Source organism: Mus caroli, unplaced genomic scaffold (genome assembly GCF_978045245.1).
Source record: "Mus caroli unplaced genomic scaffold, Mus_caroli_1 scaffold_14, whole genome shotgun sequence".
NCBI classification, from domain to species: Eukaryota; Metazoa; Chordata; class Mammalia; order Rodentia; family Muridae; genus Mus; species Mus caroli.
This window is the reverse complement of record NW_028227269.1, coordinates 111,269,421-111,290,673: the sequence shown is the minus strand read 5'-3', so window position 1 is coordinate 111,290,673 and position 21,253 is coordinate 111,269,421. Positions and strand designations below refer to the sequence as shown.

At 49.4% G+C, this 21,253-nt stretch overlaps 1 non-coding gene across 1 annotated transcript; it reads right to left on the bottom strand.

The window, feature by feature from the left end:
• Positions 1-20,900: 20,900 nt before the first annotated feature.
• On the bottom strand, positions 20,901-21,004 carry LOC115032924 (U6 spliceosomal RNA). Its single transcript, XR_003838566.1, has one exon. It is a non-coding gene; the product is annotated as a U6 spliceosomal RNA (small nuclear RNA).
• Between the last annotated feature and the right edge of the window lie 249 nt (positions 21,005-21,253).

Genomic DNA, 21,253 nt, shown 5'->3' with positions numbered 1-21,253 from the left:
AGTGAATATAGTCCCCTGCCCACAGGCTCTAGCCCTCCTGACCTCTAACCCTGTGACCTGGTGTCCATCAGGATCCTGGGGAACATGACTCAGTATATGTTTTTCAGTGGTTAGTCTGAGGCCTGGAATCCATCCCAGTTTCCCAAGGAGGAGGCCCTCTTGGACATGCCTTCCTGTCTGCAATCCCCAGGTCTAGAGTCTCATGTGGCTCTGTGTGACTCCCTGATGTGCAGAGACATGCCCTGCTATAGGCAACTACAATGGATTGTGTTGAGGGTTGGTTGTGCTCCAACATCTTTGAGGAGAGTAGAAAGCAGACCTGAGATGTTCAGTGTCCTGGAGCAACCATCACTGTCCTTTGAACAAAACTGGCCAGCACTCTCTCAGCTCTGCCCACTGTCTTCTGCACTCTTCACACTTGGGCCTTACCTGAAGCCTGCACCCCAGAATGTACCAGGCAGAGGCCATGTACCCTGCTCTCAACAGCATCACATAGACTACAGGGCTAACAAGAGGTGGGGAGTGTGGACCAGAGGTTCCTACTGTTCACCAGGTCCCATGGGAAGTGTCCAGGCTGAGCTACCTTCAGTGTGCCACTCTGAGGACAAGGCCTGCAGGAGAGGGAGTGGGTAGATGGGTTTGAGGTTTGGAACAGGCCGGCAGGGGCTGTGTGTGTCTGTGGGGAGCTGGGTGTGAGTGCTGTGGGTCTGAGTCTGAGGAGTGTTCACACATGGCTCTGGTGCATGGCTTTCATCTGAGTGCGTGTGTGCCACAGGCTTCATTTGAGTGCCCGATGGGCTCCATTGCTGTACCTCTGTCTCCCTTGTTTTCTATCTGTCTGTCCTCCCTGTTTGTCTGTCTCTCCTTTTCTGTGCCTCCTCCTCATTTCCATGTCTGCATCTCTGTCTATCAGTCTCTATCCCTGTGACCCCTGGTTCCATTTCTGTCTTTCTGCATATCTTTCCATCTTTCTCTCTGTGTGTCTGTCCTCATCTCTCCCAGTGTCCGTGTTTCTGTTTCCCTTTGTTCCCATGCAGAGGTATGTTCTCACAATCCTTAAGTTCCCTGGTCCCGTCTCTCATTTCTTGTCGTATTGTTCCCATCGGTGTCTCTGTGCCTCTCTGTGCCTCTCTGTGTCTCTGTGTTGTCTCTGTGTCTCTCAGTATCTCTCTCTCTCTCTCTCTCTCTCTCTCTCTCTCTCTCTCTCTCTCTCTCTCAGTATCTGTATTTCTTTTAGTATCTTTGCTGTCTTTTTAAGTATCTCTGTCTTTCTTCATCTCTGTCTCTCTTGAGGTCTCTAGGTTTCTGCATGTCTAATGTTTCTGTTTCTCTCTCACCTCATCTCTGCCTCTCTCAATATTCACTAGATCCATGCCCCCTTTATTCTTTGTGCCTCTGTCTCTGTTTGTCTCTTTCTCTGTCTCTCTGTCTTTCTGTCTCTCAGAATCTGTGTCCCTCATGTTATTTCTCAAAATGCCTCCCTACCTCTTTCAATAACAGTTTCTGCCTCTCTCTCTCTCTCTCTCTCTCTCTCTCTCTCTCTCTCTCTCTCTCTCTCTCTCTCTCTCTCTCTCTCTCCCTCCCTCCCTCCCTCTCTTTCTCAGGAACTCTGTGGTACCTCTTCTATGTGTGTCCCTTTCTGGGCCTGGCTCAATCTTCCTTCTTGGACCTCAGTTTCATTGGTTGTGAGACCATATCCTGCTATGAGACCAGAGGGCTGTCCTCCATAGTCTGGAACCACGTGTGATCTAAGGGATATCGGGGCAATGCATGTGTGGTGAGGGACCTGCCTATCTGAGGAACCCTGTCTGGCAGGGATAAACTCTCCATTCTGCATCTCCAGGGCCTCGATGAGCTGACTATTCCAGTCCTCTGCCAGAATAGCTGTGTGGCCTTGGGTGATGCTGGCTGACCTCAGGCTGGTCTGGGTTGTCCCTGGCTGACACCCCTTGACCCTGGATGACCCTGGGAAGACCATACTTAATCTTAATTGGACTTGTTCTCATTGGGACAGAACATGGCCTCACTAAGGCATGAGTGTGGATGGCCTTGGGTGATGGGGGTTGGGGCCTCCTCAGCCCCTGGCAGGCTCCCCTGGCTCCCACCCCTCATCCAGGCCCCAGGCCCACCTGGCCTGGTCCAGTGTGATGTGATTCTCAGAACAGTGGCTCTGGTTTGAGGCACCTGGGCTGAGACAGGCTCAGGATGACTCAGCTGCCCTCAGCTCAGAGCTGCTTTGAATGTTTCAGCAGGTGACAGACAACAGAGACTTCAGAAGAGAGAAAAACAAGTTGCTAATGTGAGCATCCCTGCCCTACCCCCACACTTGTACTGCAAACCATTTTTTACCCCAGATAGAGATCCCAGGACAGCAGGTGATAGACAAAGGAGGCTCCAGAGGAGAGAAAAATAGTATCTACAAGCATGACCACTTCTGCCCTGCCCTACACCTGCCCTGCAAACCTCCCTACAATGCTGACCCCACATCTGTAGCCCCCAGGCTAGAGGCTCCATCTCCCAGGGCCTGGGCTTGCTTTGTCTCCATTCTGTGCCTCTGAGCCTGGGCAAGGCCGATAAGCAAAGGGGTCCCAGTTGCAGCCCAGCATGTGAACAGTGTTGTGGGGATTCTGGAATCTCCTGCAGGAATCCCCTGTAGGGATCGTCCTAATGTGAATGAGGCATGGGATAGCAAAGGGACGTCTTGTAAAATACCACTGATTCCTTGGGCCTCAGACAATGGATGTGAGATGAGGACCAAGGTCCAGGGCCAGTGTTGGTAAGCAGAATTTGGAGCTAGAATTCAGGCTTAGAAGTCAATGATGAGGGCCAGGGCCCAATGACTAGGCCAGGGCCCATTGATCAGTACAGGACCCAGTTGTTAGAGCCGGAGCTCAAGGATCTGGACCAAGTCACAAGGCCAAATGATCAGGATCAGTAGCCAGTTACCAGGACCGAGATCCAGGTTTCACAACCAAAGCCAGGTTACCCCAACCAGAGACCCTTCATCGGAATCTGGGTCGGTTGATCGGAGCCCAAGCACGCTGCTGTGAACCAAAGCTCAGTGTTGATCGGAGCCCAAGCATGCTGCTGTAAACCAGAGCAACTCAGTGCTGAGCACCAGAGATAAGTGATGAGTCCAGGATTCAGTGATTAAGAAAATAAAACCAAAGGTCAATAGGATATTAAGTGGAGAGAGAGAGAGAGAGAGAGAACCGTATGTTCAGGACTAAGTCTCAGTGAGGAGGGTCAGGAGTCAGTGGTTTGAACCCAGACACACTGCCCAAGTCCACAGTTCAATGGTGAGAGCCAGGGGTCAGCTATCAGAACCAGGTCCAATAACTACAACCAAAAACCAGTGACCCCAACTAAAAACCAGTTACTAAGACCAAATAGAATAGAAACTAGCCAGGCAGTGATGGCTTTAGTCCCAATACTCAGGGGTCAGAGGCAGGTGGATCTCTGAGTTCAAGGTCAGCCTGGTCTACACAATGAGTTCTAAGACAGCCAGGGCTACATAGAGAAACACTGTCTGGAAAACAAACAAAAGACTAGAAACTGTGGACTCAGTGGTCAGTGGCAGTTCTTGGTGACTAAGACCACGGTCAAGAGGTCAGCAGGACTCAGCAGTTAGAATCAGGGCATGGGTGATGACAGCCTGTTCCAGGGATCAGAACCAGGTCTAAGGGCCAAGGCCATGACTGAGTCATCAAACAGTGTCTCTTCATAAGTCCTAGCCAGGCCCAACCAGGCCTAGGGTGTCAGATCAGGCAAGACTGATGCGGTATGTGTGCGGTGGTATGAAAACACATCTTCTCAGTATCTGTGGGACCCCACCATCTTCCCTGCCTCGGTCCACTCACAAATCTCTGGCTCTCTCACTGTCTTTGTCTCATTCTTGTCTAGCTCTCTTAGGAGCTATCTCTTTTTCCACCGTGTCCCCTCTCCCCACATTTGTCTCTCCCAGTATCTGTCTCTCTGAGTCTCTGTGTCCCCTCTGACTTTCTCCGTGCTTGTGTTCCCTGCCCCTGATCTTTTGAGAGGAGGGTGGTAAGTAGAGAATTATGAAACAGTGAATGTGTGTCTCTACATGTGTGTGTGTGTCTGTGGGGCTGGCAGTGGGTATGTGTGAGTATGTGTGTGTCTGTGTGAGTGTGTGTCTGTGGGGTGACAGTATGTATGAGTGTCAGTGTGTGTGTGTGTCTGTGTGTGTGTGTCTGTGTGTCTGTGGGGTGGCACTATACATGTGTGAATGTGTGAATCAAAATGTGTGAGCATGTGTGTGTGTGGAGGTGGTAATGCATGTATGTATGCTGTGTGTGTGAGTGTGTGTCTATGGGAGTGACAATGTGTATGTGTGAGTATAGTGTGTATTGTGGGTATGGGTGTATATCTGTGTGTGTGTTTCTATGTGTCTGTGGAGGTGACTGTGTATGTGTGTGTGTCTATATGAGTGTCTGTATATGTGAGTGTGTGTGTGTGTGTATGTGTGTGTGTGTAGGGTGGCAATATATATATATACATATATATATATGTGAGTGCATGTGTCTGTGGGGTAGCAGTGTATATGTGTGAGTGTGTGTGTGTGTGAGAGAGAGAGAGAGAGAGAGAGCAAGGTGATAGTGTATATATGTGAGTTTGTGTGTCTGTGTATGTGAGTGTGTGTTTGTGTGTATGAATGTGTGTGTTTATGGGGTGACAGTATGTATGTATGAGTGCATATGTCTGTGGGATAGCAGCAGTGTGTGTGTGTGTGAGAGAGAGAGAGAGAGAGAGAGAGTGTGCAGGGTGATAGTGTATATATGTGAGTGTGTGTGTCTGTGTGTGTGAGTGTGTGTTTGTGTGTATGAGTGTGTGTGTCTATGGAGTGACACTATGTATGTATGAGTGCATGTGTCTATGGGATAGCAGTGTGTATGTGGGAGTGTGTGTGTGTGTGTGTGTGTGTGTATGTGCAGGGTGGTAGTGTATATATGTGAGTGTGTCTGTGTGTAAGAGTGTGTGTTTGTGTGTATGAGTGTGTGTGTATATGGGGTGACAGTATGTATGTATGAGTGCATGTGCCTGTGGGGTAGTGTGTATGTGTAAGTGTGTGTGTGTGCACGTTGGTAGTGTATATATGTGAGTGTGTGTGTCTGTGTGTGTGAGTGTGTGTGTTTGTGTGTATGAGTGTGTGTGTATATGGGGTATGTATGAGTGCATGTGTTTGTGGGGTAGCAGTGTATATGGTGAGTGTGTGTGTGTGTGTGTGTGTGTGTGTGTGTGTACCACTTCCCTAATATGTTCTCTTCCAGCTATGGCTTCTGCTTCATCCTTCACTCAAGGCCAGACCTCACTGGCCAGTCCACAGCATACATCCCTACCAGCCATGCCTCTACCCAATAATTGTATGTGTCAGGGAGCCAAGAGGATGGACAGAGATCTTGTTCTTGGGGTGAGAATGTGAGAACTTTTTGGGAGCCCTTCCACACACCCATGCAGTAGTAGACACCTCTGCAAAGCTATGCACATCCTCACACTAGCACACTGCACAACCATGCACTCTCTGCAGACTCACTGTTCACCATGAACCCAGCTAGTCAGAGTCATATGTGAAACTCATACCAGTCTCTGCACACACATACACACACATGCACACATATTACACCCATGCACACACATGTATACACACATACACATGTGCACATACATGCACACACACACATATAGAGAAGGCATTGGTGGGGAAAGCATTAGGCCATGTTTACAGTACAGGGCACAAGGATGGTGGTACAGAATGAGGTCAGGCTGGGTCAGCATAACAAGAACACTTGGACAAAGTGAGGTGTGTGTGAGCGTGTGTGTGTGTGTGTGTGTGTGTGTGTGTGTACATTGAAAGTCTTGGGTAGACTGGTATCACTAGCCCTGGTATGGGCAACACAGCAAGCCTGGGTCACACTCAAGCTGAGTATCAGGGTAGCCAGGGCCTTCTAACCAAGGGTAGATGCAGCCTGTGTTCCGTTTACTGACCAGTGCAGAAGCCATGAGCTGAACCAGACCAGAAGACCCTTACTGTTCCCACCCAACCCCCACCCAGTTTAGTCTCAGCAAGACCCTGTACTGTGGGCCACAGCTCTGCCCCCACACCCCACCTGTAGCACAAACACTATTTGCAAATATTTCTAAAAATGCTGAGAACAGGAACCACAGAGAAGGTGGGGGACTGGAGTGGAAAGCCCCATTCACCCATGGGACTGAAACTCAGGGAACCAGAACGTAAGGAGATTTGCATTGTGCTGGGGGAGGTTGGCCCTGGATCAGTGAGCCCAGAGAGTTCCTGGTTTCTCACTTCCATTATGTCAACCTCCTCAACCCCCAAAAAATGGCCAGGCCTAGGCTATGGATGAGTTTCAATGACCAGGCCCTAAGGACGAGTCACAGAGGACATCCTGGTGGGCTCAGGCAGCAGACCTGCCCAGATGGATTGCAGAGCCAGAGGGAACCATGGCCAGGAAGGCCAGACCCCTTAGGGGTGTGCTGTCGATGCATCCGATGCCCTCTCTGCTCCTCACAGTCCTTCTGCCACCTCACAATCCCTGCTGTTGCTCTGGGGCCCAGACCTGGCCAGTCTGGGTACCTGTGGAATACACCCAAAGAAGCAATCCCCAGCCTCAGGATCCACAACTACTTCCCCTACAGACATGAATGATCTCAGCCCACATGTCTGGGGGCCGCAGAAGCCCCTAAGACCCTACTGTGCTAATAGGGGTTACATCAGACCCTCCTCCCACCAGCCAAGACAATACACAGGCAAGGTGGTGTGGATAAAAGTCACGTCACTCCATGGGTACCTGTGTCTGAGATGCACCCTGTGGGTATCCTGGCCAGGATCTGGTGACCAACCCAACCTGTGTCCCTAGAGGAGTACTCCGTGCCTGCACTCACCTACCCACCCAAGTCCAAGCTTAGGATGATGCAGGGCCCCTGTGCGGACCTAAAAGTCAGCCATAGGACAGGGTCAAGAATGATTCTTCCAACACATAAAGTCTTCTACTAAGACAGTAAGGTAGACACACAAACATACCCAGATGCAGAGACACACAGGCATGCAGAGAAGGCATGTAGACACAAACGCATGCATAAACGCACAAACATACAGATATATGCTGACAAATATACACAGCAACTTACAAGTACACAGACACTCAAACAGACAAACATGCACAGACAGACACACCCAGAGCTCGAAATCAAGTATACACAGACAAATTTACACAGAGATTCACAGATACACAGATATACAAGATACACCCAAACAGGCACACACATGGGGGCACATAAAGACATACAAGCAGACACACGCAGATTTAAAGACCCACAAGACATGGAGAGATACAAAAGCACACAACGGGGACACAGAGATATAGAGACACACAGACCCACAAATATGAACAGGCACAGAGACACCCAGAAACAAAAACACACTCAGGCATTCCACTCACAATGGGCGCACACATGGACATACACAGCACAGTCACACAGACAAACATAACACATACAAAAGTGCAGGCATACATATCACACAATACACGCTGGTATTCACACACAGATGTGCTCACAAACTCCACACACTCACACATAAGAGTTGACACTGGCACTCTCACTCTGAGGCACATGCTTAGCCACAGCCGGCTGACACTGCACACCCCACACATGTTCCAGAGACTCCCACAGAACTGGAAGCTCACCCAGGCCCACCCAGGCTCTCAGGCCACACACATGGGACATCTCAGACACATGTGGGATACAGTTGCTCACAGGTTTCATGAGGACTCACAGGCCTGTCCTTGAACATTCCCCTGAGCAGGGGCTTCCTTCTTAAAGCACAGGGACCCCCCACTCTTTACAGATAAGCACCCAGACAGAGGCACTCCCAGGCCCAGACCACATTAGACACACACAGCTCTGCACTGTCCCACACTCAAACACAGCTCTGTCACCTGAGCTCATGCCAGTCACACAGAACACAGACATGGACCTGTGTGCTAGGGAGACATAAGCAATGGTAGCCAAGGTGCTCACATCATGTCCATTCACACACACACACACACACACACACACACACACACACACACACACCCTGTGAACAGGCCTGCAGTCCTGACTGAAGCCCTGCTCTACCCAATTTAGTGAGTCCTGCGCCTGAACCCTCTTACCCTCACAGCCCCTGACCTCTCCCTGTGTGCTGCTCAGCTACGGCCCCTTCCCATTCCTAACTTGCCACCCTAGGATGTCGGTCCGGTGCATCACCGCACACATGCTCTTGGGATAAGGTCCTGGAAGGCTCTGTACCATCTGCAGTTCATGCCACTGCCTGCCCTGGTAACCCTCTCCTGCATACAAGGGCTGCAAGGTTCAATGATATGAATCCATCCATGCTCTGACCCCAGCTTGGCCCAGGGCAGCCATGATGGGAGGACAACCCCTGAACCCAGCCTAAGATAGTTGTTGCACAGAGCAGTCCCTTAACGCAGGATAACTGTTGGAGGTAGGCAGAACTTGATCCCTGCCCAAGCTAGATGATGGGAGAGGGTAGGTCCAGCCGTTGACAGCTGCTGTAGCAAGGCAGGCCCTGGTCCCAGGTTAGCTCAAGGCTGCTGCTTAGACAACCCCTGACTCCAGCTCCAGAAGTCTGCTGGGGGTGTATCCTCTGGCTATAGGAGCTGAACAAATGTCCCTCTTTTCCCTCACCACATAGACCTCTGGATCCCACTCCTAGGGCCCACTGGTCCCAAACCCTCACAGGTCAGCAGCATCTTGAGGCCAGGAGCCTATAGAAGTAAGGGCCAGCTGTGCCCCCTTGATGTGGGGCTCCAAAGAATGCAAGAACCAATCTCCACCCAGCCACAAGCTGCCACGGAGTCTTACCAGCACACACACACATCTCCTGTGAACCTAGTCAGGAAAAAAACATAAGGGGCTGGGGTGAGCAGCAACCCTAGAGCAGCCAATCTCACTGGAGGCCCCAGACCCCACAAGTCCAGGCACCAAGCCTGGCAGAGAACTCCAGCTCTGACTTGTGTGCCCTCACCCAGCAATCTCCACACGTGGTTTGGGACTGTTGTAATTATGCCTTGTGTTTTTATCTGTTTAAAAAAAACTTAATTTCTAATAACACTTTAATGCACAGAATGTGTCGAACACAGGCTCTGAGGAATGTTTGCTAAAGCAAAAGTTGGGACTGGGGACACAGCTCAGTGCTAAAGCACACTTGCCTCCTGGGCTAGAACATGGCTGCTCACAGGAGGCCCTGGGTTTCCCCTGCGCGTGCACACACACACACACACACACACACACACACACACACACACACACACACATATCAGAGGGGCTGGAGAGATAACTCAAGGGTTAAGAGCACTGACTGCTTTTCCAAAGAATTCAGATTCAATTCCCAGCACCCACATGGCAGTTCACTACTGCAATTCCAGTTCCAGGGTGCCCTGAAGGATCCTCCATACATGTGAAACATAGACGCTTACACACACACACACACACACACACACAGGCTCATGAGAATATAAGATAAGTAAATTACAGGTCTAAAATGAAAACCTTAAAAAAGAGACAGAGAGAGAGACTGGCAGAAACAAAGGTTGTTAGACTCTAACACACATTGGAGCAAGGTGTAAAGGGCTGAGTGTCCCAGGGTCCAGGAAACAGCCCTTGCCCCACCATCCTGTCCTGAAAGCAGACGGCTGGGGTGCTCAGGGGCTCCCTCTAGAGGACTGGGTGGAAGTTGACGTGTACCGGCAATGGAAAGAGAGGCTGCACAGAAAGGGTAATGAACTAGGAGATCAGGGGTGTTGATGAACATGCCGGTGACCTCACACTGCGCAGGCCAAGAGCAGCCCCTAACATCAACTCTCTGCGGCTTATCTGGCTCAGGTTTGCTGTCTGTACAGTGAAAACCCTCCAGCTCTGTGCCCCTCCTGAACCCCTCATGTCCATGTTTGACACCAGCTGTCCTGAGCCCTCATAGCCCCTCAAGAAGCACAGAATCACACGTCAGCATGGCTTGACAAGGTCCCAGGTGGTTAGAATACAGGGATGTCCATCGAGGGCACTAAGCTCCATATGGCTCCATGGCGATCAGACACGGGTAAGATTCCCCAACCCTAGGCAGGATCTTGCCACACACCCTGGCTCCCATTATAGAAGCTGGAATGACCCATCTGATTGGAAGGGTGACAGCAATCCTTTGGTCCCATCGTTCTTGCTACACACGTGTCCCAGAGAAAGGGTGAAGAATTGGCTCACATTTCCAGTGGCTCCTTAGGAGAGCGCCCCAGGGTCTGCCCGAGCTGGCTCTCGGGGGCCACTTTGGTCTTAGCCTTGCCTTGGCTATCTTACTTCCATGAAGCTACATGGAGACCCTCTCTACAGAAATGTCATGGGTCCAGGGCTAGGGACACCAAGTCGTGGAGGAAAGCACTGTAGAGCTGAGTCTGAAGATACACACGTAGCTGCTGGCTTGCCTCTGGCTTGCTGCTGGCTTGCCTCTGGCTTGCCTCTGGCTTGCCTCTGACTTCCTGGCTTGCCTCTGGCTTGCCTCTGGCTTGCCTGCTTGCCTGGCTTGCCTGCTTGCCTGGCTTGCCTCTGGCTTGCCTGTGGCCTGTTTTATAACCTGAGGTTTCCAACTTGGGCAGCATAAGACATAGCTCATAAGTGGACCTGTGCAGGAGACGTAGTTGGGAATGGCTGCGAACAGATGGAGTGTGGCCTTGGGGTTGTCAGAAGGAATCTCGGGGCTGTGGGCATGAGTGCCTCTCAAGAGGAACAAACAGAAACATAGCCAGATGGGACAGGCAGCCTACTGCGTCCACCTTGCTGATCTCCAAGCTCAGATGGGGACCACAGAGCATGTCTCTGAAGGCTCCCACAGACCTGAGCACCTCACACCTGTGTCCTTATCTCGCTAAGAGCCTGACCCTCCCAACCAGACTGCTTACTGAATGCCCATGGAACCTGCAAACCAGGCTCCCCTCCCAGGGCAACAACTGAGGCAGCTCTGTTTCCCGCCACCCTCAGACCCCACAGAGCTGCCCAAACCAGGCAAGTAGCTAAGGGGACTCCCCATGCCTTGTCTCAACACCTCACTTGGTGTCCTGTCCGAGTACTAAACTCAGTGGGGTGCTAGCTACAAGCCTAAGTTCAGCCCTGCACAGCTCAGAGCAAAGGTACAGCCCTTGCCCAGCCCAGCAAAAGTGGAAAAGGCCTGCCCTGGTCTCCATAGTGAGCACTATAGTCAGGTTACATCTGTCTCAGCAGCTCAGAGATGGCACTGAGCAAGCAAACTCTGCTGCCCCCGTGTGAGCATAGCCAGCGTTGCACACACACCACGCAGACTCTCCCCCTAGGGATGATGGAGGGTAGGAGGGTTTGTCAGGGTGTGAAGGGCGGCCTGCCCCATGTAGCTATGGAATAAAGGGACATATTCCTATCTAGTAAGTTTAGATGGAAGCACACACCCCACCTATTTAGGGTGGGTAGGGGCATGTACCTTATTATAAGTCTGTATTGGGAGTGCAGACTTAAACTCCTGACCCAGGAGCACACCTCCTGACCCCTGTGTAATTGTCCCAGCATCCTCTGTGCTATTGGCTTCCTGGGGTCTGTTGGAACCCCCACCCCCACCCCTGTCAATCAAGACTGGCACACAGGGGATGTGATCAGGCCTAGCCCTGGGGCTGGTCAAGGCACAGATGGACCAGTGATGCCTCAACTCCAGGTGTGCCTGCTGGGGCTCCAGAGTGGTGTAATACAGAGAGCTCGTGCGCTCTCTGGTGACCATGTGCGTCACTGCACACGGAAGGCCGGATTCAGATACTTGGCTGTACCCAACCAGGTGTACTTTCAGTAACAAAACAGACCCAGAGTGTGTGCACACGCAAATGTCCATGTGTGTGTCCCCATGTTTACACATCTGTGTCCCAGGGAGTTCATATATCACCCATGATAAATGTAGACACTGGTGGAAATAGTATGACAGGGGAACAGGTGACCACTGCTTCTGAAGAAGGTGCCCCCAGGAGCAGATCTCTGCTGCCACCATGTGGCCATTGGTGGTATTATCTTTGCAGCCCACAGGAAGCTCCTCTTACGCAGGCGCAGAGGCACTGGTTCTCAACCTGTGGGTCAGGACCCCCGCTAAGGGGTCCGATGTTTTTTCCACGCTAGTTGAAAGTCAGATGATTTGGAACAGTAACCAAATTACAGTTATAAGGTAGCAAAAAAAATAATTTTACAGTTGGGATGACAACATAAAGAGCTATATTAAAAGGTCACAGCGTAAGGAAGATTGAGAACCACCAAGCTAAGGTGACCAGGAGTACATGCCTGGGTTTTGATGATCAAGCTAAGAGTTCAGGTTTGTACTGCAGTTTGGGAGAGACAATCCAAGAAGGCTCATATTCCCCTCATGGTTACCCCAAGACTCTGTACATATCTTGTGCACAATGTACCAGCAACAGAAAAAATTAAGAATTAAATAAATAAATAAGCCCCAGTCTAGGCTCCTGGGCAGTCTACAGTCCCACATTCCACACAGATCCATGGACACGCCAGGAAACAAAGACAATTAATAACTGAGGTGGGTGGGGAGAGGGCTAAGTGTCCACAGAATTAGGGGGTACCCAGGGCCACCAGCTCTAGCTGCCCCGCCCCCCACCTGCACTGTCCCTAATACCTGTTAGGTTCCTAGGGCCTAACGATACTTTGCAATCTGGTGTCTGGCACTGAGGAAGCATGGTTAGGCCAGTCGTGAGACTGGTCAGGACTGTCACACTAGCTGATTGCCTAAGCACCTGTGGCTGCTCCACAATGACCACAGCGTAGTGCTCAGGTGCCCCCTGGTGGACAGATGCACCACTGCATGCTGTGCGAAGCCAAGTTCAAAAACTGGCACCTACAGAAAACTACTACGATAGAAGCTTCTTAAAATATATACATATGGGGGGCTGGAGAGATGGCTCAGTAGTTAAGAGCACTGACTGCTCTTCCAAAGATCCTGAGTTCAAATCCCAGCAACCACATGGTGGCTCACAACCATCTGTAATGAGATCTGACGCCCTCTTCAGGAGTGTCAGGAGACAGCTACAGTGTACTTACATATAATAAATAAATCATATATATATATATATATACACACACACACACATATGTATGCATGTATGTATGTATGTATATATATATATATATATATATACATGCATACATATGTGAAAGAAATCTAAATGGAGTCGCCAAATAACAGAAGAGACGAAGACCCAACTAGACATCTCTGACCACCAAGTGAAGCCTCTAGTGTGTGTGTGTGTGTGTGTGTGTGTGTGTGTGTGTGTGTGTATTTAGACACTTATGTCTCTAATCCTCCTCCCCGCTGAGGCTCCAGCACTATTCACTTTATCACAAATGAGTCGGGCCTGGGGAGAGAACAACATTGGTAAAAATAGATGAAGGGATCTTGCAGTTATGTGATGGTGTTAAAGTCTCACTGTTGACCAGGATTCTCTGATTGACCAAACTGCAGTCACCACTGAATCTGGAGCCAAGGTGTAGCAGTTCTAGGACGTTTGGAGTTGAGCCTGGGCCAAGTGAGGAGGGGCTCAGAGCTCAGAGCTCCATGGAGTCTACTATGACTACAAAGTTCCTCCCAGCCCTGTTCTAACCAGCATGGGCCTGAGGCCTGCAAGAGCAAGACTCTACTGACCTCATGTGGCCACTGGTAGAATTGCACTTACTGCCTACTCGAAACTCTCCTTAGAGCTCTTAGAGCAGGTTGGGGAAGGGCTGTTTTCTCAAAGCAGCTGGGGTCAGTAGCTCTTCCTCTAGTGTAGGAGACAGCGCATGCTCTGACTAGTCATACAGTTACAGTGGGGAAGGGCATGTGTCCCATGTGTCTAAGGCTGCACTTGGTAGTGAAGGTGGGAGTGCAGGTTTACCCACCCAGGGTCATGTCCTCCTCATGGTAATGCCCGGGCTCTGTGCATGCCGTGTGTGTGCACAGTTACTGGCAGCAGGTTCCAAGGCCCAAGCCAGGCTCCTCAGCAGCCTAGACTCCACATCCCATGTGGACACACAGCCACACCCCACACTAAGAGAATGTATGACTGAAGTGAAGAGATGTTCGTGAAATTTGACAGAATTAAGGAATTCTGAGGGCCCGTGTCTCCAGCCAACCCCACCTGCACTTCCCTGTGGGCTTTGAGTTTCTAAGGCATGGTGGGATACCCACTGTCTGACACTGAGGGAGTGTGGTCAGCCCCTGCCCTGAAACAGTGGAGTCAGATCACATTGGCAGGTCAACTAAGGACCACAATGCACAATGCGCAGTGCAGAGCTGATGTGCCCCCTGGTGGCTAGACGCACCACTGCAACCTCTGCTAAGCCAAGTTCAAAGAATTGGCCCCACCCAGCCAGGTAGACTCTCAGGCACAAGTGACAAACACGTACTCCTCGGAGAGCATGTATATGCCTCTGTGTGTGTGTGTGAGTGTGAGTGTGTGTGTGTGTGTGTGTGTGTGTGTGTGTGTGTGTGTGTACACATCTGGGTCTAATCCTACCCACTGAGGCTCCAGCATTGGTCGAAGTATCAATAATGAGTGGGGCATGAAAAGAGGCCAACACTGGTAGAAATAGAGATTGTGTGATGGTGTTACAGTCTCACTATTGGCCAGGATTCTCTGGTGCCACACCATCCCCAGTTGGATCTATGTGACAAGTTCCACAGACTGAGGCGATCGACCTCAAAAGGGGGAGACTTCCTGGAACCAACTATGGAACTCTTCGCCGGAGAAAAATTATTGAGCCATAGGTCTCATGGCAATCTATCTGTTTTGTTTTCTCTTATTCCTTTTCTTATTTACATGTAGCCTAGGCCAAGATCTTAAGCGAGAATAATGGGTAAGAAACCATCCCTAGAGATGGGGTCACTAACATGACCTTATCTCCAGGGAAACCAACGCTTTACTTTCTAAATCATTTACAAAACTATTATGATAAAAACTTTCCCAACAATAAAATCTCATATGGCTACACCTGTGTCATCGGAGGTGGGTTTTGGTATATGGTAAAGAAAGCCTTAATTAGAAAGAATTAAAATGGTTTAAATTTTTTTTTATAATTTTTTTTAAGATTTATTTATTATATGTAAGTACACTGTAGCTGTCTTCAGACACACCAGAAGAGGGCGTCAGATCTCATTTCGGGTGGTTGTGAGCCACCATGTGGTTGCTGGGATTTGAACTCTGGACCTTCGGAAGAGCAGTCGGGTGCTCTTACCCACTGAGCCATCTCACCAGCCCAAAATGGTTTAAATTTATGCATTGAAGATTTATTTAAAAATCAGGCATTAGATGTTAAATAATAATTGACCATAAGTGGCTGGAGAGTTAGCTCAGCAGTTAAGAGCACTGACCATAAAGATTTACTAACCTGCTCTTGGAAATATACCACTAGCCTTGGACGACTGCCCCACTGAATACATTCTTTTAGGATTGTTATATTTGATGATTTATATTAATAATGATGTTACCTGCTCTGTTTGTGATTCACTGGATACATAGTTTCAGAGTTGTAATGCTTGGATGATTTTTGTGCTTTACTGTGCCAAATGATTTTCATTGGTATTTGTGATTGTTTCACTGGATACAGTTTCTAAGAGATGTGATGTTTGGAAGAGATGTGATGTTTGGTTTTTTTAATGTATAAAATCCCCTGCTTGAGCCCAGCGGTGGTGGCACATGCCTTTAATACCAGCACTCGGGAGGTGGAGGCAGGCAGATTTCTGAGTTCAATGACAGCCTGGTCTACAAAGTGAATTCCAGGACAGCCAGGACTACACAGAGAAACCCTGTCTCGAAAAACCAAAAAAAAAAAAAAAAAAAAAAAAAAAAATCCCCTGCTTGAGATCTGCAAAATACACTCAGATGCAAACTGCCTCTGTGTTTGTTTCTGTTTGTCACCACCGAATTCTTACCCACCTAGCTTCGAGGACCCTCATTCCAGGGACCCCCATACCCGATTGGGGTGGTCCGTGGCACTCTGGTTGACCAGACTGTAGTCAGTCTGGGAGAGGGTTGCCACTGAGGTGTGTCGGGCCTGGGACACTAAGAGTTGAGTCCGGACCAGATGCGAATTGACCCTAGTTGGGGGGTGTCTTAGTCAGGGTTTCTATTCCTGCACAGACATCATGACCAAGAAGCAAGCTGGGGAGGAAAGGGTTTATTCAGCTTACACTTCCATACTGCTGTTCATCACCAAAGGAAGTCAGGACTGAAACTCAAGCAGGTCAGGAAGCAGGAGCTGATGCAGAGGCCATGGAGGGATGTTCTTTACTGGCTTGCTTCCCCTGACTTGCTCAGCCTGCTCTCTTATAGAACCCAAGACTACCAGCCCAGAGATGGTCCCACTCACAAGGGGCCTTTCTCCCTTGATCACTAATTGAGAAAATGCCTTACAGTAGGATCTCATGGAGGCATTTCCTCAACTGAAGCTCCTTTCTCTGTGATAACTCCAGCTGTGTCAAGTTGACACAAAACTAGCCAGTACAGGGGTAGAGTGGAGCCATGTGTTGGGCTCCACAGCCTCCACTTGCCCTCGCAAGACTAACCAGCAACTCCAAGCAGGCTTCTAGCCAGTGTCCACAGGAACAGAGCTCTGCTGCCACCGTGTGGTCAGTAGAGCACACTACATCCTGCCTCTCGCAGAAGGTTCTTGTCAAAGTGGGTGAGAAGGGACTGTAAGAAAGGAAGTGTGGACGTGCCTACCCTGTCTGGTTGAGGCAGGAGCGCACACAGCCCTCCTGATGATCAAGTCGGGGTTGCAGACTTACACTACATTTGGGTAGATCACTCATGTTCCCCTCATGGCAATCCCCTGGCTATGTGCATGGCATGTGTCCCATCTATCCAAGGAGGTACAGGGGCGTCATGGGTTTATAAGTGCAGGTTTATACCAAGGTTTCGGGGGGTAGCCTGAGGCTCATGTACCTTCTTGTGGTAGCCCCCAGGTTCTGTGCATGGTACTGCTCAGTTACTGGCATGGCTTCTGGGAAGGCTGGGCTCCCACGTCCCCTGTGGACACATGGTTACGCCAAGAATAGAACTACAAAGTTAGGGGTTACCATTCCCACCTGCACCTGTATCTCCAGTACTTGGGTTTCTAAGACGTAGTGAGTCCTCTTGCCAACCAGGGTCTGCCACAATGGTCAGGCACAGCTGTGGGCCGGTCAGCCCCATCAGGTCACACCAGCAGGTCCCAGGAACACAGAGCTTAAATGCCCCCTAGTGTCCAATTGCATCACTGCATGCTCCACCAGACCAGGAGGAATCTGGAAACAGGGAAGGCGAGCCTAGGTTCTTCAGCCCTCCAGAAGCCTCAGAAGAAGGCACACACATGACACAGGCACCTGTGGATGTCAGAGGACAACCTCGGGTGTCAATCCTCACCTTGCCCTGGTTTGAGACAAGATCTCTTTGTTATTCATGGCTGCATACACCGGGCTATCTAGGATGCACGTTTCTAGGGGATGTCTTTATCTCCCATCTTACCTTAGGAGCAGAGCTGTTACAGACTCAGGCTGCCACACACAGCTGTTCAGGCTCTGAGAATTCACACTCAGGTCTTCACACTTGCTGGGCAAGTGCTCCACTCCCCGAGGCCCTGTGTCTTTGTTTTTAATTGTAGGCTTTCATTATAAACTCAGTGTGGGGTAGGGTGGTTCTAACTTCCGTGCTTGAATCTCTTCTGAGTGGTCATTTTAAGCCATTGCAGCTTGCTGTCATTACCAGTCTCGGGTCTTGGCTCTCTCTTTGTGCGTATTTTCATGGCATTTTCTCTTTCCTTCCTGTGTTTATCCTGCTTCCTGGTGATAAATTAAATTTTCTTCTTCTGTTTTTTTTTTTTTCTTGATTTTTTTTTTTGTCTAAAACTGGGTTTCCCTGTGTATCCCTGGCTCTCCTGGAACCCACCATGTAGACCAGGTTGGCCTCAGACTCGTAGGTCTCCCTGCCTCTGCCTCCTGAGTGCTGGGAATAAAGGCGTGAGCCAACACCCATCTTCCTCTGGTGTCAAACACTCTACTTGTCACTTTGTGGTGATTGCTTTGAGGGCCACTCAATTCATTTATTGAATTTATTTATCCTAATATCCTTCCAATAAGACATATATTTCAGCCTAATGTGTCTCCTCTAATCATAACCCCCTTCCCCTAACCACGAGAGTGTTCTCTGAGTTTTGGTTATGAGTCCTGTGTATTATGTTCGCCTGCATGTCCTTTCTGCAACAAGAGGCTGGTCACTTGGCTTCTTGCATCTCTTACAGCAGGCTGCTGGGCCTCTGTCTAGGATAATGTCCTTAGACTATTTCTTTTTTTTTTTTTAATATTTTTATTACATATTTTCCTCAATTACATTTCCAATGCTATCCCAAAAGTCCCCCATACCCTCCCCCCAATTTCCCTACCCACCCACTCCCACTTTTTGGCCCTGGCGTTCCCCTGTACTGGGGCATATAAAGTTTGCAAGTCCAATGGGCCTCTCTTTCCAGTGATGGCCGACTAGGCCATCTTTTGATACATATGCAGCTAGAGTCAAGAGCTCTGGGGTACTGGTTAGTTCATAATGTTGTTGCACCTATAGGGTTGCAGATCTCTTTAGCTCCTTGGATACTTTGTAGTCTCTGGATGAAAATTCCCGTAGGCTCCTCTGCCTAAAATGTCTTCGTTGCGCCCCTGAAGGGAGCAAGCAACTCCACACCACCAGCTTAGATGAGCGTCAAGATTTGGTTAAAATATTAGCCCAGCCCTGGGACGGCCAAGGTTTGCTCAACTTTAGGGTCATCAGTGTCATGGCAGTGTCCAGTCAACACTGGCAGGCGGGTTGGCCTCAGGCTCTGCAGCAGCTGCTCTTCCTTCGGCGGCCAAATTATAGTGCTTGTGCACCCCCTGGTGGCCTCTCCGCATCACTGCATTCCCCGCCAGTCCCACCCAGCCAAACCCAAGCTCATCTGCCCATTCAGTGGAACACACCTCCATGCTGTCCCCTGAGTGATTCATCACCCAACTCTTACTTGACTTCTGTCTCCCATCAGGGACATAGCTGCTATTTCTAGGACTCATCTGTGCAAGCTCCTGACACTCATCCCTAGTATTGGGAAGAAAGCACTAGCCTACATCCCTCCTCAACCATAGCCAGATGCCTTAGGAGTGACCACAGAGATCTCTATGACACTCTGCCCCTCCCCTAGTCTCTCCCCTCGTCCCTGTCCCTGAGATACCATAACACTGGCTGATTCCCAGAAGGCCTCTCTCCTACAGCCAGAGTCCAGACAGTGCAGAGAGCATCTCTCAATGCTGCTAAGCCACTAAGCCATTCCTCTTGATCTTGATTGTAAATGGCAAATAAAATCCTTTCCACGTCCATTCTCAGCAATGAAACTGAATTCACACAGTGCTCACCCACAGCAAAGGGTGACCTCCCGGTTTCCACAGCCATTACGACTGTCGGTTTTATTAACTTCACCTCATCAAAATGTTTGCAGCGTTGGTTGTACCAAGAGGCTGAGGTTCCCATGCCAAGGTCTGGGCAGCACAAGAGCTTCTAAGTGCAGTTTGTTGACTGACAAAATATGTTTATTCTTTTATAACACTCCCTTTGTTGAATAAGACTGAAGTTATATTAAACTTGTTGAACATAGTAAACTTATTGAGTCAGTCTTGCCGATCGTGGTGGTACAAGCCTACAGTAAGCTGCAGAAAAAGGATCCCAAGTTTGAGCCTGGGCTACACAGTGAGACCCTGTGGACACAAACGGGCTCTGGAAAATGCAGACTTTTTTTTTTTTTTTTTTTTTTTTTTTTTTTTTTGAGACTTGCACTCAGACATTGTGATGGTTTGGCTATGTTTGGCCCATGGGAAATGGCATTATTAAGGGGTGTGGCCTTACTGGAGGGGAGGAGTTTAGCCTTTTTAGAGGAAGTGTGTCACTGTGGGATTGGGTATTAAGGTCTCCTCCTAGGCTCAAGCCCAGTGTGGAATAAAACACTCCTTCTGGCTGCCTTCCAATCAAGATGAAGAACTCTCCACTCCTGCAGCACCAAGTCTGCCTGGATGATGCCATGCTTCTCACCATGACGATAATGGACTGAACCCCTGAAGCTGTAAGCCAGCCCCAGTTCAATGTTTTCATTTATAAGAGTCGCTTGGTCATGGGGTCTCTTCACAGCAATAAAACTTTAAGACAGTTAAACATATGCACTCACCAATGTTCTCCCCCCAAATCCCACCAAGACAGAGCCCGACACCGAAAACAGATGCCTCTCAGGCCCCTCCCACGAGGTTGCCACTGCATTCAATGCCCCCCAACTTTCAGATGAGGAAGCCAAGGCATGGGGCGATTCGGCCACATAGTAAGGATATCACAGTCAAAACGTGACCCCAAGGAAATGCCTGTAACCGATAACTAAACTAGCAAGGTCCAGAAGAAAAGGGAAAGGGACTCCGCAACCAAGATCTGGAACCACTCATGGGGTCCTGGTAAGTTCAAGCCTAAAGATAAGGCGGGCAGGCAAGGGGTAGAACACAAGGTGGCCGGGTTCCCATTGCAGCGCAGGGAGGCTCAGAACCCAGAGGCCAAGTGAAGGTGCGGAGATCGAAGCAGCAGAGCAGCCGCATGAGGGTGCTGTGACTGGGACAGAGGATGAGGGACCAAGAAACAGCAGAAAACCAGAGATCACCGTACCCTGTCTATGTCGAGTGTCCCTTTCCCAGATAATTACGTATTCGTTTATTTATAGCCTTTGGGTTTTCATGATATGCTTCAAGAATTTGCAAATTTATTTATTCATTTATTTATGGCATGTGGGTTTTCATGGTACGCTTCAAGAACTTGAATGTCATCTTTGCCCAGAGGCCATGTTAATCTCAGTACTGTTCCAGTTTTAGTATATGTGCTGCCGAAGTGAGCACACGTGTGGGCGCTTTATGCGTGTGCGTGTTCATGTATGTGTCTGTGTGTGTGTAGGTCAGAGGTTAATGCTGTTGTGTCTTCCTCAATTATCTTTCACCTTATTTGTAAAATGTTTTTATAATTCTATTTATTTGTTTATTTATTTATTTATTTATTTATTTATTTATTTATTGTGTATAAGTAAGCTGTCACTGTCTTCAGACATACCAGAAGAGGGCATCAGATCTCATTACAGATGGTTGTGAGCC